Consider the following 14,793-nt stretch of genomic DNA (forward strand, 5'->3'; position numbering starts at 1 on the left):
TCTGCAATTACTTTATCATCTTTAAGCGCTCCTTTTGTATCTCGATCATCCAGGGGCCCCACTGGTTGTTTAGCAGGCTTCCTGCTTCTGATGTACTTAATTGCAAGAAACCCCACCGACTGTTTGCCAAAATGTCGCATTTGGCCAAACGCTGTTTTTCGTTGCTTAAAAAAATTGAGACAAAAACATTTCAGTCAGCTCTGATGGTGACTCAGAGGCCCAGCCAGGTGCCTGGCTGTTCCTGAGTCCGCCCAGCTGTGCTCTGCCCCTTGCTTTGAGCTGGTGGTATTGAGCCCTTAAAGAGCCAAATTCTGATCTCACATCAGGGCCAGCCTGCAGTAACTTCACCAAAGTCAGTGGAATTACTCCTGATACATACGTGAGTTCAGAATCTACCTACATCTTTTGGAAACATTAACTCGTTCTCCCCCGCACTAGCTGACTGTTTTTTCCCCTGTGCTGTACTGTCTCCATTTCTACAATAGCCTCTTTATTAGAACACAAGCCAAACTGTGCTCAGCATTACAAAAAAGCATAATCGATCCTCAGTGCAGAGTTTTCCTCTGATTTACATTTGATCCATCTACAAATCGGAGTTTTATTTGAGTTTCTTACCATAAACATGGTACTACAGAGACGAAAATAATTTAAAAAGCCAAAATATTATTTCTGTAGTACACTTCATCCAAGTATCTCAAAGTGCTTTTAGAAGCATTGTGAAGTAAATTCCACTAGACATTTCCCTTGGAAGAACCCCCAAGCTCTTTTATAAACTTAAACTGATACACAAACTATGCACGAGGACAAATTTGTCCTCGACTGAAAAGTGCCACCTCTAGGATAAAACAAGACAGCTATTTCACAGCTTATTAACATTATACTTCCGTTTTGATCAGGAAGTGCAAATTGCCCTGTCCAATTAAAACTTCAGGGGAAATGTAGATGGCAGAATCTAATTACCTGAGTCAGAATTGTCCAGGATACACAATTTAACACTACAATATTTTCAAAATGAAAGATGTGTGATATTTAATGAACACACGGGGAATGCCAATACCCTGAGCCACTCAGCCTCCCGAAGATACGACCGTGATTTTTTGCTAACGTTCTAGAGAACTGATGCTTCTATTTTACACAGTTCAGATGCCGCAGAGAGTTTTAATCATGATCCCTTGCAGAATCCTTATGCTCAGCAGACATGACAGCCAGCTGGCTCCCCAAAGAGAAAGAGACATATTGATTAAAGAGGAGAAGAAAACCAGAAACACGCCATCTTAATGCTGCAGCTTCTGTACAATCAGTCATCTGAGTGCAGTGTAAGGTCGAGACATACCTGGACTTCCTTGGGGCGCAAATGCTTTTATGATGATAAAAGTGACTGTGTTTGCAACCACATGAGCACATAGGTGCTGGATCTGCCGCCCCCCCATGGCTTGAAGTACTAATAACAACCCAAATACATGTTTTCCACCTTCAGCACCCCCACCATTAAAATTCTTCCAGCACCACTGCACGAGCAGCAAGCGTTAATGAAACATCCAGTTATTTTTAACAGCCACATATTTTATTCAGCTAATGCTACAGCACACTTCCTGGTATGATTCTTTCACTGTTCGTTAGAGGGGTAAGTAACCCAAATGTATATCAGTTAATCCATTAGGTCACGTAATGCATTTCCCAGCCACCACTCTGTCTGTACACTGTGGACTGTTGAACTGATTAAACTAGTCCCGAGAAGTGTGGTTCTTTACATTTATATTGTACGTCTGCCCCACTGTCTGCAAAGCCTTCCCAGGATTTGGCTTTCAGCATGCAATCGATAGCATCCTTTGTGTAAAAGCAAATGCATTTTCGCAGGCTGTTCATACAGCTGCACAATAATCTATGGGGCTGCTGCTTTATATAATGCTATAGGTCAAGTTGACTTTGAGCACAGGAAGTGCTGAATGGAATCAGACTGTGGTGCACCTAATCTGATATCCTGTCTCGGACAGCAGACAAGTACTAGCTGCTTCAGAGGAAGTTGGAAGAAACCCTCAGGTAGCGGATGTGGGATTGTTTCCCTCTGTAAAATTGCATGCTAATCCCTAAAAGGTAGAGATTGGTGTAACCCTGAAGCATAGGAGCCGACTTCCTCTCTACCCAGGGGAGTGCTCGACCCCTCCTCCGCCACAGGCACCGCCCCCACCCTACCTCGCCTCTTCCTGCTCTCGCTCTGCCCTCAGCCCTGCCCCCCATTCCACCCCTTCCTCCAAGGCCTGTACAAAAAAATTGGAAAACTACTTTTGCCAAAAAATGCAGAATGGGTGAAACTGAAACATTTCATGACTTTGTGTCAGATTTGCCAAATAGTTTCAGCTAAAACAAAACAATTCCAAAGAATCAAAATGTTTGGTTTCAGCATTATTGAAATGAAATGTTTTGATTCAAAAGGGCTTTGTTTTGAAATTTACTTCAGTTTCATTTTTAAAAATGTCAGAGTTAAAAAAAAAATAAAGTCAGAAATGAAAATGTTTCATTTGCCCCAAAACTAAATGTTTTCAACACTTTTAGTTATCAAAAAATGTTGGGTTTGCATCAACCCAGAACAATTTTTAATTTTTCAGCTTGTCCAGTAAACTGAAAAATCAAATATTTGCACAGCCCTAACATTGCTTACACTTCACATCACCCCTGTGGAGTAAGATTATCCCCAGTTGGGAGATGAGTAAATTGAAACTCAGAAGATTCTGATCCCTTTGCTATGTGATTTTTAATGGAATTACTCCTGATTTACATTGATCTGAGCTCAAAATAAGGCCAAACTGCCACCACTGCTCACATTGAATAGTAATATAGGCTCCAAATTCAGCAAAGCTTATAAGCATGTATGTACATGCGTGACTTCAAGCACATGCATATATAGCTTTGCTGAATCAAGGCCAGATACTCTGGACAGTCCCACAGAAATCAGCGAAGCTCTACACTACTGCCAGATCAACATTCCGGTGATCAGTGCACCGGGGGTCGATTTAGCGGGTCTAGTGAAGACCTGCTAAATCGACCACAGATCGCTCTTCGGTTGACGCTGGTGCTCTACTTAGAAACGAGAAGAGGTTCCCCTTGCGCTTCTCGTTGAGGTGAAGTACCGGAGTTGACACTAGAGCGATCAGTGGTCGATTTATCGTGTCTATACTAGACACGATAAATTGACCCCCACTGGATCGATCGCTGCCCGTCGATCCGGCCGGTCGTGTAGACAAGCCCTAAGAGACATTACAAATGTGGGGGGAGATCCTCAGCTGGTGTGAATTGGCATGTTGAAGTCGATAGAGCTACACTGATTTGCCCTAGCTGAGGATCAGGCCCATACACTGTGAAGAAGCAGCAGTCTGAAAAAACAGTTACCGCTCAGCACTCCCACACAGAGCACATAGTTTTGACATTCCAACTTGGTTCTTAAGTTGAAATGTTCTGTTCAAGTTTCTAGACAGCAAAGTGCCTGGCGTGCTTCCTGCTTCCTGGAAGCTTTCCTGGTGTTTTTCTTTTGCTTTTTCCTCCTGACATGTTTTTGGCAGAACACATGCACAAAAATGAAGAGTTGACCCTCTTTCTCTATAACCCAATTAAAAAATATATGTTGAGCAGCATCCCTTACCCCCATCAGCCGTCAATCACACAAGTAATCCCATTAACTCCACTCAGGCTACTCATGTGAGGAAAGGTTGCTACCCCCTCCTTCTCCTTTGGCAGCTTCGTGCTAAAACAGCATAAAGCACCTAAACTCTAAAGAGGGTTCCCAGCCTCAGAACTGCAAACAGAGCCATCTGTGAGAGGGGAGAAGGGTGGGGCTTAGCGCACACTGCATCTTCCATTGGCTAGTGTGATGGCTTTTGTGAATCTCAGTCTAAGGGGCCTCTCTCCCCATTTATTGTGTAGGAGTTTACACACCTAATGCAGGCTTTGAGAATCACAGTGATTTTTCCAGGCACCTAAAAGAGAGGCAGTGTGATGCTGAGCGTCCCAACACTTAATGTCTTTTGAGCATACAGTCCCTAAGTGACTTGCCCAAGGTCACACAGAAAGTCTGTGGCAGAGCCAGGAATTAAAGCCAGGTTTTCTGAGTCCCACTGCAATGCCTTAGCCACAAGACTTTTGCCAGAACACTGCACCTTCAGGAGCACAGCACCTATCATGCCTTGTGATCGGTTGGGTGCAAATTCAGAGAGAAATATGCCACCGACCGAGCCATCAACACAGCTTCTAGAGAAGCATCTAGGTGACCTTTGGAGGCCATTCACCCAAATGAAGGCCAACCTCTGCTTAGCTGATGGGATCGATGCCCAAGGGGACACAACTGCAAATATATAACTGCCCTTAAAAGAAGTGGCACTAGCAGGTTTTTATGCCTCTAGCAAATAGTGTGCAATGCCAATGAACTCTGAACAGACACATCTTATTTTCATTTTAATCTTCCTGGAAATAATGATATAGAGAAGAGAAATGCAAATGGAGATATCAGCAAAATAATTTCTAAATAGAATGGATCTTTAATCACACTGGGCCAGATCCTTAGCTCATGCAAATCAGCATAAGTCATAGACTCATGGACTTTAAGGCCAGAAGGAACCATCATGATCATGATCAAGGCGGAATGGTCTCAAGTTGCAGTGGGGGAGGTTTAGGTTGGACATTAGGAAAAACTTTTTCACTAGGCGGGTGGTGAAGCATTGGAATGGGTTACCTAGCGAGGTGGTGGAATCACCTTCCTTAGAGGTTTTTAAGGTCAGGCTTAACAAAGCCCTGGCTGGGATGATTTAGTTGGGGGTTGGTCCTGCTTTGAGCAGGGGGTTGGACTAGATGACCTCCTGAGGTCCCTTCCAACCCTGATATTCTATGATCAGCTAGTTTGACCTCCTGCACATCACAGGCCACAGAACCTCATCCACCCACCCACTTCTGCAGTAGGCCCATAACCTCTGCCTGAGTTACTCGAGTCCTCAAATTTTGATTTAAAGACTTCAAGTTACAGCGAATCCACCATTTACTCTAGTTCAACTCCATTTACTACAGTGGAGGCCTGCCCTTTTACACAAGTTAAGGAGGATCTGTCCTAATGTTTTGACAGTGAAGATGATGGTTTATTTGTTTTTAAATCTAACACACTCAATTTCCTTTTACATCATGTGGTTTTGTGTTTACATAAAACAACAGCTGGGACAGTTTTCTTCACCAATTATTTTTTCCCATTATAGTTGATGTATGGCAGCAGTACACAAGTGAATGCCAACCCTGAAGAATAGTTACATTTGATTAGCATTATCTGCCCTCCAAAGTGATGTCCTTATATTCCCATATTGGAGTCTCAGCAAACGCATTTGTGATTAAATGTTTGATTATTTATCAGTGACCCAAGTAACAGTATAAATGTTTATTGGCCCTGTGCCTCTTAAACCAAATCTTCCACATGCTGCCAGCTCTCATGATTTATCCTTCAGAGAGCCTCAGTGATCTGAACTCCAGTTCAGGGATTCGAAAACCTTACTCCAGTTTCAGGAATGTTCTGAGTTTCCCTAGAGAATCGTAACGTTTTAAACGGATGGTACTATATCTGGAGTTGGGGGGAGGGGGGCGAGAAAAATATCTCCTGCAATTCTTATTTTAAACAGGAATTTTAATTTTTTTCCTGAACACACGAAAAGGGTAAGACGATCAAAATACATACCATTCTTTACTGGCAGGATTACCGATCCCAGGCATTGAAACATCATTAGCCAGGCCTCAAAAACTTGCTGGAGGATGTTGTGAAGGCCAAGACCATAACAGGATTCAAAAAAGAACTAGATAAGTTCATGGAGGATAGGTCCATCAATGGCTATTAGCCTGGATGGGCCGGGGTGGTGTCCCTAGCCTCTGTTTGCCAGAAGCTGGGAAAGGGCGACAGGGGATGGATCACTTGGTGATTACCTGTTCTGTTCATTCCCTCTGGGACAACTGGCACTGCCGGAAGACAGGATACTGGGCTAGATAGACCTTTGGTCTGACCCAATAGGGCCATTTTTATGTTTCTTATGTAAAAATCATGAGATTTTTTTTTTAAATAAACTTTGGATATCTCCAGGTTTTTGAGCCATTAGGTAGCCTGTAGAGCAGAAGGATGGTCTAGTAGTTTGGAGATCTGGGTTCAAGTCTCTGGTCTGCCACAGACTTTCTATGTGACCTCGGGCATGGCACTTAGTCTCTCTGTGCCTTAATTCCCCATCTATAAAATGGAATGCTAGTATTTCCCTACCTCATGGGTTTTGGAGGATAAATATAGCGAAGATTGCAAGGGGCTCTGTTACTACAGTGACGGAGGCCTGATAAATACCTTAGATATAAATGGTTCAACATTTTCTCTGCAACCATGAGAGCTTAAAACTTATTTTCCACTTTTAAAATGAAAGCTGAGATTCTCACAAGATAACATAACACCAGGAACTAGGGCTTTAATGCAAACACCAAATATGATGAGACGTGTATTAAAAATCACAAGCGATTTCAATACTGTTTTATGGCCTCCCCAGGAGAGGTTAGAATGAAGGAATTTAAACAAGTGCGTTTGCAAATGACAATGGATCTGGTATTGACTTTGGACCTAAATTAGGATTATTCATCAGTCTAGCTCAGAACCAAATATACAGAGCGAGGCCAGAATGTGGTCAAGAGGATGTTAAATATTGGTATATAGACGGTATCACCCGTGCCACTCTTTAATCTACTAGAATAGGTGACCAAGTCACCGGCACAGCAATGACCCACCTGCCGGAACTCTCAGTCTTCTCTGTAGGTCTGAGACCTACCCAGAGGTCAGGGTGTAGGCTTGGTAGGTGGGGAGGGTGAATTATCTCCTTTCCAGTTGCATGGGGATTACCTGGAAAAAGAGGTGTCAGGCTGTATTTTTTCCCCCCCTGCATGGCGCCTCCCTAGATATAGCTAGAAGTTTGGGAGTGGGCCCCACCCAGGGGCACAAAAGGATTATTGGGGCTAAATCTGCCCAGCCCCCCAATGGGACAAGATGGGGATGATTACAGTGTTTCAAGGAGCAACCTGCTTTTTGTTTGACCTCAAGCATGAGAGTCTCCAAGTGAAAACACGGGAGCTAACATGGGATTTGCAGATGCCCACTTTTTAGTCACACACTGAGAGATGCAGCAGTTAAGCTGAGCTGTAAGAAACAGGTCAGGGTTACACTGAGTTCTCCTGTTTGCATTGGTTTCTTACATTCTTGAGCTCCTGCTCTTTCACTGATCTAGATACCTTCTGAAACCTGATCCCCTTTTTCCAGTAATCATTGTTTATAGTCATCTCATAGCATAATCACACCGTCTACCCAGAAGAAGGATTTCCTAAGCCCACTTTTTTTAATGACTAGCTCAGGAACTATTATATGATGGAGTCTAATCGGCTAAATTGTGTGTGGGTTCCAGTTATGTTCCAGACTTTGTGTGTTTCTGTTGTTGTGCCTTTCCACAACACGGATTTAAGAGCAGTTAATTGGAAACTGCAAGAAAATCAAGTTATTTGTGTTACTGCCAATAGCAGGAAATGCAACGAGGGAACAAAATAAAACCTCTGCTTACTAAACCTCCCTTGCCACCATTTATGTTAAGGAAAATCATTCTCTGGACAGTTGCACTAAATGAACTGCTCCCTTTTTGGAGATCCATCTGACTTGTTGGTTTCCATTTTGTCATCTCCACATCATGAATTTTTTTGATCAATGTATCTCCCATCCCGCTAGGTTCTGCGGGAAAATTCAGTGAACAGCCAGACTGATAAGAAATTTATTACAAGGGTAACTGAGAAACAGTTCTAGCCAACACAGATTTTATAAATTACTCCAAGGCAGAGTAGCTCAGGGCTGCAACTTTAATAGTTACTTGTGAACGTATTATCTGTATAGGGTGACGTAAAGGTGCAGGACTCACCCCTGCGGCGCCTCCTGCTGGTCGCCTCAGGGAATTAGCTCTCCAGCCCTCGGAGCGCCCTCTGCAGGCTGGTGTCCCGCTGCCGCGGGCTCCCGTGTCCCTCCCGGACCCGGTGCCCCTTTAGCCGGGAGTTGCCTCCTGGCAATACCCCCACCCATCTCTATGGGTCTCCCCTCTCTGGGAAACCCCCAACCCTCTAATCCCCACCTTGCCTCAGTCTGGGCTACTGCCAGTCATCACCAAGCCCCCGCTCCCTGGGGCAGACTGCAGCGTAAAAACCACTCATCACAGGCAAGGGGATTCGGACCTGCTGCCTTCCTCTGCCTCCCAGGACCTCTGTGGGCCTTGGACCAGGCCCTGCAGCTTGGGGAGTTGCCAGCCTGGAGCTCCCCTGCTCTTCTGGCTCTCCCCAGACCTGCTTCACTCCCAATACCCTTTCTGCAGGCAGCCAGGCCCTGCTCTTTCTCAGCCTGGAGAGAGACTTCTCTTGGGCAACTGGCCCACAGCCTTTTTATACAGGCCAGCTGTGGCCTGATTGGCGCATGGCCCAGCTGCGGCTGCTTCCCCAATCGGCCCAGTTTAGCAGCTCTCAGCCACAACCTTCTCCCAGAGCTGACTTTAACCCTTTTTTGCTGGAGTGGGGGAGCCGTCCCACTACAGGTGACCAGACAGCAAGTGTGAAAAAATCAGGACAGGGGGCGTGGGGGTAATAGGAGCCTATATAAGAAAAAGACCCCAAAATGAGGACTGTCCCTATAAAATCGGAACATCTGGTCACCCTAGATCTGTATGGCAAGACTATGAAAAGCCAAAACATGCCAATGGAAAGCAAAAGGAACACATAATTATTTGTGAACATTATGTGCCGAGCCATAAATTGCCTTCACCTTTGCCAAAAGAAAAGTGGCTTCCACGTGTTTATTATCAGGCTATTTTTAGAGGGTTTTATGCTTTCCACTATTTTGCTACAATCTACAGAGGATTTGGGAGTTCAGTTGTCTAATCCTTAATGCATGACACATACGCCAAAAGAGGCAGTTAAATTAAATTATAAGGCATGCTTTGATTGTTGTTTCATTTATCGCATGCCTGCACTGCCTACTGGCTTGACTGGGGAATGCTTGGCTACAAAGCTCATCACAAGCTGTATTTACATATGGATTTGGGAGTATTATAATGGGTTCCAGGGGACTTGTAACAATCACATTCCCAGTCCTGGTGCTCCTTTCTGATGCTGCAAAGGGATCATGGAAGGGGATGCAGGCATGTTATCAGGGACACACACTTTGTTATGCCTGACACTGCGTATAAAAACACAACTCAGGGTTACCTAGCTAGGTGCAGAGGCAGAGGAAGTGCACAAAAGCATGGAGAAGGAAGGAGGGCGAAAGAGAGACACAGACCAGCCAGTTCAAGCCTTGGTCAGAGGTGATCCGAACAGAAGTTGAGAAAGAAGAAGCAATTGAGCCTGAGTCTGCTCACACCAGCTTTACACCACTGTGTAGTTCTAGTGACTTCAGTAGAACGACTTGTGATTTGCATAGGCAAATTGTATCCACACACTTTACTGCCAGAATCAAAATCTGCTCCGGGTTAAAGGCAGCTGACTGGCTGAGGCTCTAAAATTGATGGGGAGGGGTGTCTATTTTCCAGTTGCCAGTACCAAGTATCAGTAGAGATAATTGTGACAGTGTCCACTCATTGAGGGGGACCTGCACCCTCTCTAAATGCAAACAGTGCCGTTCTGCTCTACTCTGTTTATGAGACACCCCAAGACAATTAAAGGGTATTAGAAACTTTTACCAAGTACTGATCGCATTATCCAATTATAATCTCAGTGCTAACGAATGCCCATGAGGGACGTTTGTTTAGTTTACCACTACAGGGTTGCTTCTACCACTGAAACCCTCTTCCATGCTTGATGCTCTGAAAGTCCTTCATCTTTGTTTTCTAATTACCTAAGCTTACAAGCCAGCTAGCTAGATTCCGGGGCAGATCCTCAGCTGCTCTAAATCAGCAGATCTCTATTGACTTTAAGCTATACCAATTTATACCAGTCCTTACACTATAATGCAGATGTTACTGAATGGTGATACTGTTTCAGCGTCACTCCCGGTGAGTTTGCTATCCACCCGCACAACTGAGCAAATCAGCAGCCAAGATACGTGTGGCCTCCCACACTGCTCTCTGTAAACCTTTGTTCACTCCCATCATTTTTTTTCCTTCACCTACAAAACACACAGGCACTTGAATAACTCACAAGATTCTCCCCTCATTGCCTCACTGTTATCCATGGGGGAAGCATCTTTGTTTCTACCTCGATAAAGGCGGGGAGGCAGGTTGCTAAGATAACGGAGCTTCCTTTCATTAGACATAACAATAAGAAGCCCATTCAAGCAAGCAGCATATGCAGCAGTGGGTATTGTATTTAGAGCAAGAAGAACATAAAAACCATCGCCTGCCATGATGATGCTATGACCGTCCAGCTGAGCAAGGAGATAGCCAGAAAAGTAGTGCATCTCTGCTCAGAACACCTTCTACTCAGATTCCCAGGCCAGAAGGGACCACTGTGATCATCCAGTCTGACCTCCTGTATAACACAGGCCCTGACGCGTCCCCCAAATACTCCCTAGACTGAGCATAACTTTTCGAAAATATCCAATCTTGATTTTAAAATGGCCAGGATGGAAAATCTGCCACAAGCCTTGGTAAATTGTTCCAGTGGTTAGTTCTTCTCACTGTTAAAAAAATTATACCTTCTTCCGAAGTTGAATTGGTCTAGCTTCAGCTTCCAGCCCTTGGATCGTGTTATATGTTTGTCTGCTAGACTGACGAGCTCATCATCAAATATTGTTCCCCACGTATGCATCTTGTTTCATGACACTTGTAAGAATATCCAGCCCAATTCCCTTTTGTTCCACCACTTCAGCGCCCCATGGGGCAATAAATTCCATGGAGTTATAGTTGCTCTGTGCTGAAGAGACAAGATGGTCCAGTGAGTAGAGCACTAGACTTGGAGTCAGGAGATCTGGGGTTTATTTCTGACACTGACCTGCTGTAAGACCTTGGGCAAATTGTTTCACCTCTCTGTTTACCCTCCCACCCTGCATCCATCTTGTCTTTTTAGACTGTAAGGTGCTCAGGGCAGGATGCTGTCTCATACTATGTGTTTGTACAGCACCTAGCATAATAGGGTTCTGATCTCAGTGTAAGGCCTGTAGGTGTTTGTATTACGCAAATAATAATAGCTGATGTAACTGAGAAATGTGTTAAACTATTAAGAGGGTGGTTTCCTACACAGAGAAGACTGCACAGTACAAATCCCAGTTACCTGTCATGGGTTAATAAAAAGGTTGCATTTTCCTACCTTCTGTGACCTCAAAGGGTGAATCTCAAAATGTAGCTATGTCAGAGAAGGCTGAGGAAATGTCTGAGTGGGTCAAGCAGATACCAGTGATAAGGAGCAAGACGAGAGGAGGTTTTGGAGAGTGTCAAGGGACTTCTCAAGTAGAACTGGAATAGCATCAAAGACTACCAGCAAAGCAGCCAAGAGGAGCAAGGGAACGTAGGATACATAGTCACAGTCATAGAGATTCAGGTCAGAGGGAACCACCAGATTATCTGGTCTGACCTCCTGTATCTCACAGGCCACCAACACCACTCAGCACCTGCACACTAAACCCAACTAAAATTAGACTAACGTCTATGACCAAGCTAAATGTTCATATGAAGATTTCCGACCCCAACAAGACTCTAATGAGGGGGGTCTATATCCTTTATAACATCCATTCCACCTCTGGCTCACTAAATATTCTGGGGCAGATCCTCAGCTGATGCAAACTGTGCAAAAAGCTATGACAGCTTACACCAGCCAAGACGCCGTCTATGCAGCAAGGGATCCCAGAATCCTTGTGAATTGGTCCAGCTCACTTCTGCAAAGGAACCCCTGCCATGCTAGCTTTTAAGGGCTGATCCAAAACCCATCAACATCATTACGACAGACCCTCAGCTGTTAATGCACCTAGAATTGTATTATTTTAATTTATGTGAAGGTAAATTTAAATTGGGGCTACATCTTTATTTAAGGCAGCCACCCGTGCTTTCTAAATCAGCTGTTTTATTTCAAACAACGAATGATGGTTATACTTTCCTTTCAAGCTTTGAAAATTAAGAGCTAATTATTCTTAACCTGAGGGATAACACTTAAACAAAAAATAAATAAATAAAAGCTAATAATGTCCTAAACTAAATGTAGCTGAGAGACTGTCTCCGTAAATGGCAAGACTAGAATTAACGAAACACAAAGGCATTCATTCGAGCTGCAGGGTAAATTAACATAGGAAAATCAAAATCCATTTCACAGCCTAGCCAGGTACAAAGGAATCAGCCTTATTCCATTGCCTCTGTATTAGTCTGGCTTGTAAGCAGCTGTCTAATATATCGCAGTTGCTCCAGAGCAAATTAGTATATCCAGAATAATACTCTAGTGGAATTTCCATTGTCCATGGAACCTCTGACTTAAGACCCACAGAAGAATTATTTTCCTTTTTCATGACAAGATCCAGTGACGGGAAGGAAATGTCATTAAAGTTCAAACTAAAAATAAGATGCATATTTTTAACTGTGAGGGTAATTTGCCATCAGAACAGATGACTGAGGGACATGGAGAATGTACTATCAGCAGGAGCCTTTAATTAAGACTGGCCATCTTTCTAAGAGATATTCAACCACAGGTTGTTGGACTTGATGTGGAAATTGCTAGGTGAATTTATATGGGTTGTGTTGGCACAGAGGGTAAAATTTTGAAAAATGGCTAAGCTATTTCAGAGTGGAGCTGTGCTAATAATGGATTTTTCAGTTCACAGGCAATACTTGGGAGAGGGAAAAGGTCAACCTGAAACCAAGATGTTGAAATTGTTTGCATTTGGGGGAGGGGAGGGAATGGGGAAAAGTGTCATTCAATCCAAAATAAAAAGTGAGTATTTTTTAGTGTTTTAACATTTAAAAAAATATGAAGGAAATCTTTATATGGAAAAGTCATTTTGAACTGAAAAATTGAAATGTTTTTACTTTTTTGGAATTTTTTCCCCTCAACACAAACAATTCACAAATTCATCTCAGTTTTGCTGAAACATTGCAATGTTTCTGAATCTGCATTCTTTGCCCAAAAAGGGGTTTTCCTGAAAATGTTTCCTTAGCTCTATTTAGGATCCTAAGTTCCATTGAAAATCATTGAAGGTTCATCGAAAGCCAATGAAACTTAGAAGTCACTAAGGTGTATTTGAAAATTTTATCCCTACATTGTCATAAAGATCCCTTCTAGCTTTAAAATCTATTAATCTCTTTTGCTCTTTCTAACTACACAGAGGCATAAATCTGTTTCCTGGTAGATATCCAGTTCTTAGGGTCTCTCTCCAGATGAGAGAGGCAGGTGCCTTTAATTCTTTTAACCAGTCCTGAAGAGCATACAATCATGCTATGAACAAAATTATGGCAATAAGACGTTTGTCTGGTAATAGCACCAAAATCCACAGTATATGTATAAGTCTAGAAACATCTTCATAAAACATAAGCTGCCCAAAACCAGTGCCTCCTGGGGAAGTGATCCTTCTGCTTTGAAACTGACATTGCTGTCTTCATTGTTTCCACAAAAGTTTCCCAGGAAAACATCCTTGGTGCACACCATTTGACACCTTAATTCTGATGTCAAAGCAGCAAATGAGACACTTGTCTTTTTCTTGGCTTCAGAGAGGTCTGTCTCAACCTTGGGATGCCAGGCTCTGTGAAACAAGCTACTTCTGCATCCTTCTGTAGCAAGTGGCTGTCACTGGGAGACCTTTCCTGCGACAAAAAAAACAGCATGTGAAGAATCTCCAGATCAGAGAAGACAGAGATGTATGCCTGTGACATCTGTAGTTTTCTCAAGGCTATTCTCAAAATAGGAGTTTCCACTCCCTTAACGTCAGGCAGAAACTGCACTTCCAAACTGGGAGACGTGCTAATATTATCTTTTCAGATGTTCTTGAGCCCTCCCCTGAGTTGTTTTGGTTTGTAGATAAACTATTTTTAGTGCTAGCGAGAGGTTCAACAGCCCAGAAACTGAAACCATCTAGCCACAGAACAACCACTGAAGTAAGCATGCTTCAAGTTTCTCCTGGAGAGAACCTATCAAGGCATGATTGGGTAACTTAGAGAAGGAGGGATGGACTTGTGGTTACAGCATTGGATTGGGACTCAGGAGACCAGGATTCAGTTCCTGGCTCTAACACAAACTTCTGCATCTGACCTTGGCTGAGTCAACATCTCTGTGCATCAGCCCCTTGTCTGTAAAATGAGGATAATGTTATGCAGGAGGGTGTTGGTGGCTGCCTGCAATTATATCTTAGATCCATGGGCAATCACAGACCTCCCTGAAGATGATGAGTACTAGCTGCCTTTCGTTCAGGCTAAATGAAGGGAGCAATTTAACACCTCTTTTTTTTTTAGTGATTGCTAAAATAACAGAAGCCACCACCCAAGGTGCTGGGCCAGATGGAAAGGCCTGAGCAAGAACTAACTCATAGAATGAGAAGGGAAATCTGGGGAATGATTACCAATGCAGAGGTTGGGGCATCCATTGGTGGAGCTCGGTGTCTCAAAAGCAGAAAGCCAACCAGAAAGCAAACCAGAAAGGAAGCAGACAGTGAGAGAATCAGTGTGAGAGTGGCCATGGTAGAAAGCCCAGAGAGATCATAGGGCACAGTACGGGCTGGAAAGTAAGCCAGGATTTCTGAACAAGGAAACTGCCTGCTCCTTCTGTGTAATTCTTTGTAAATGAGCAGCATTACACTTAAGAAACACCTGA

Source organism: Terrapene carolina, unplaced genomic scaffold, assembly GCF_002925995.2.
Source record: "Terrapene carolina triunguis isolate 2854851 unplaced genomic scaffold, T_m_triunguis-2.0 Scaffold53, whole genome shotgun sequence".
Classification (NCBI taxonomy): domain Eukaryota; kingdom Metazoa; phylum Chordata; order Testudines; family Emydidae; genus Terrapene; species Terrapene triunguis.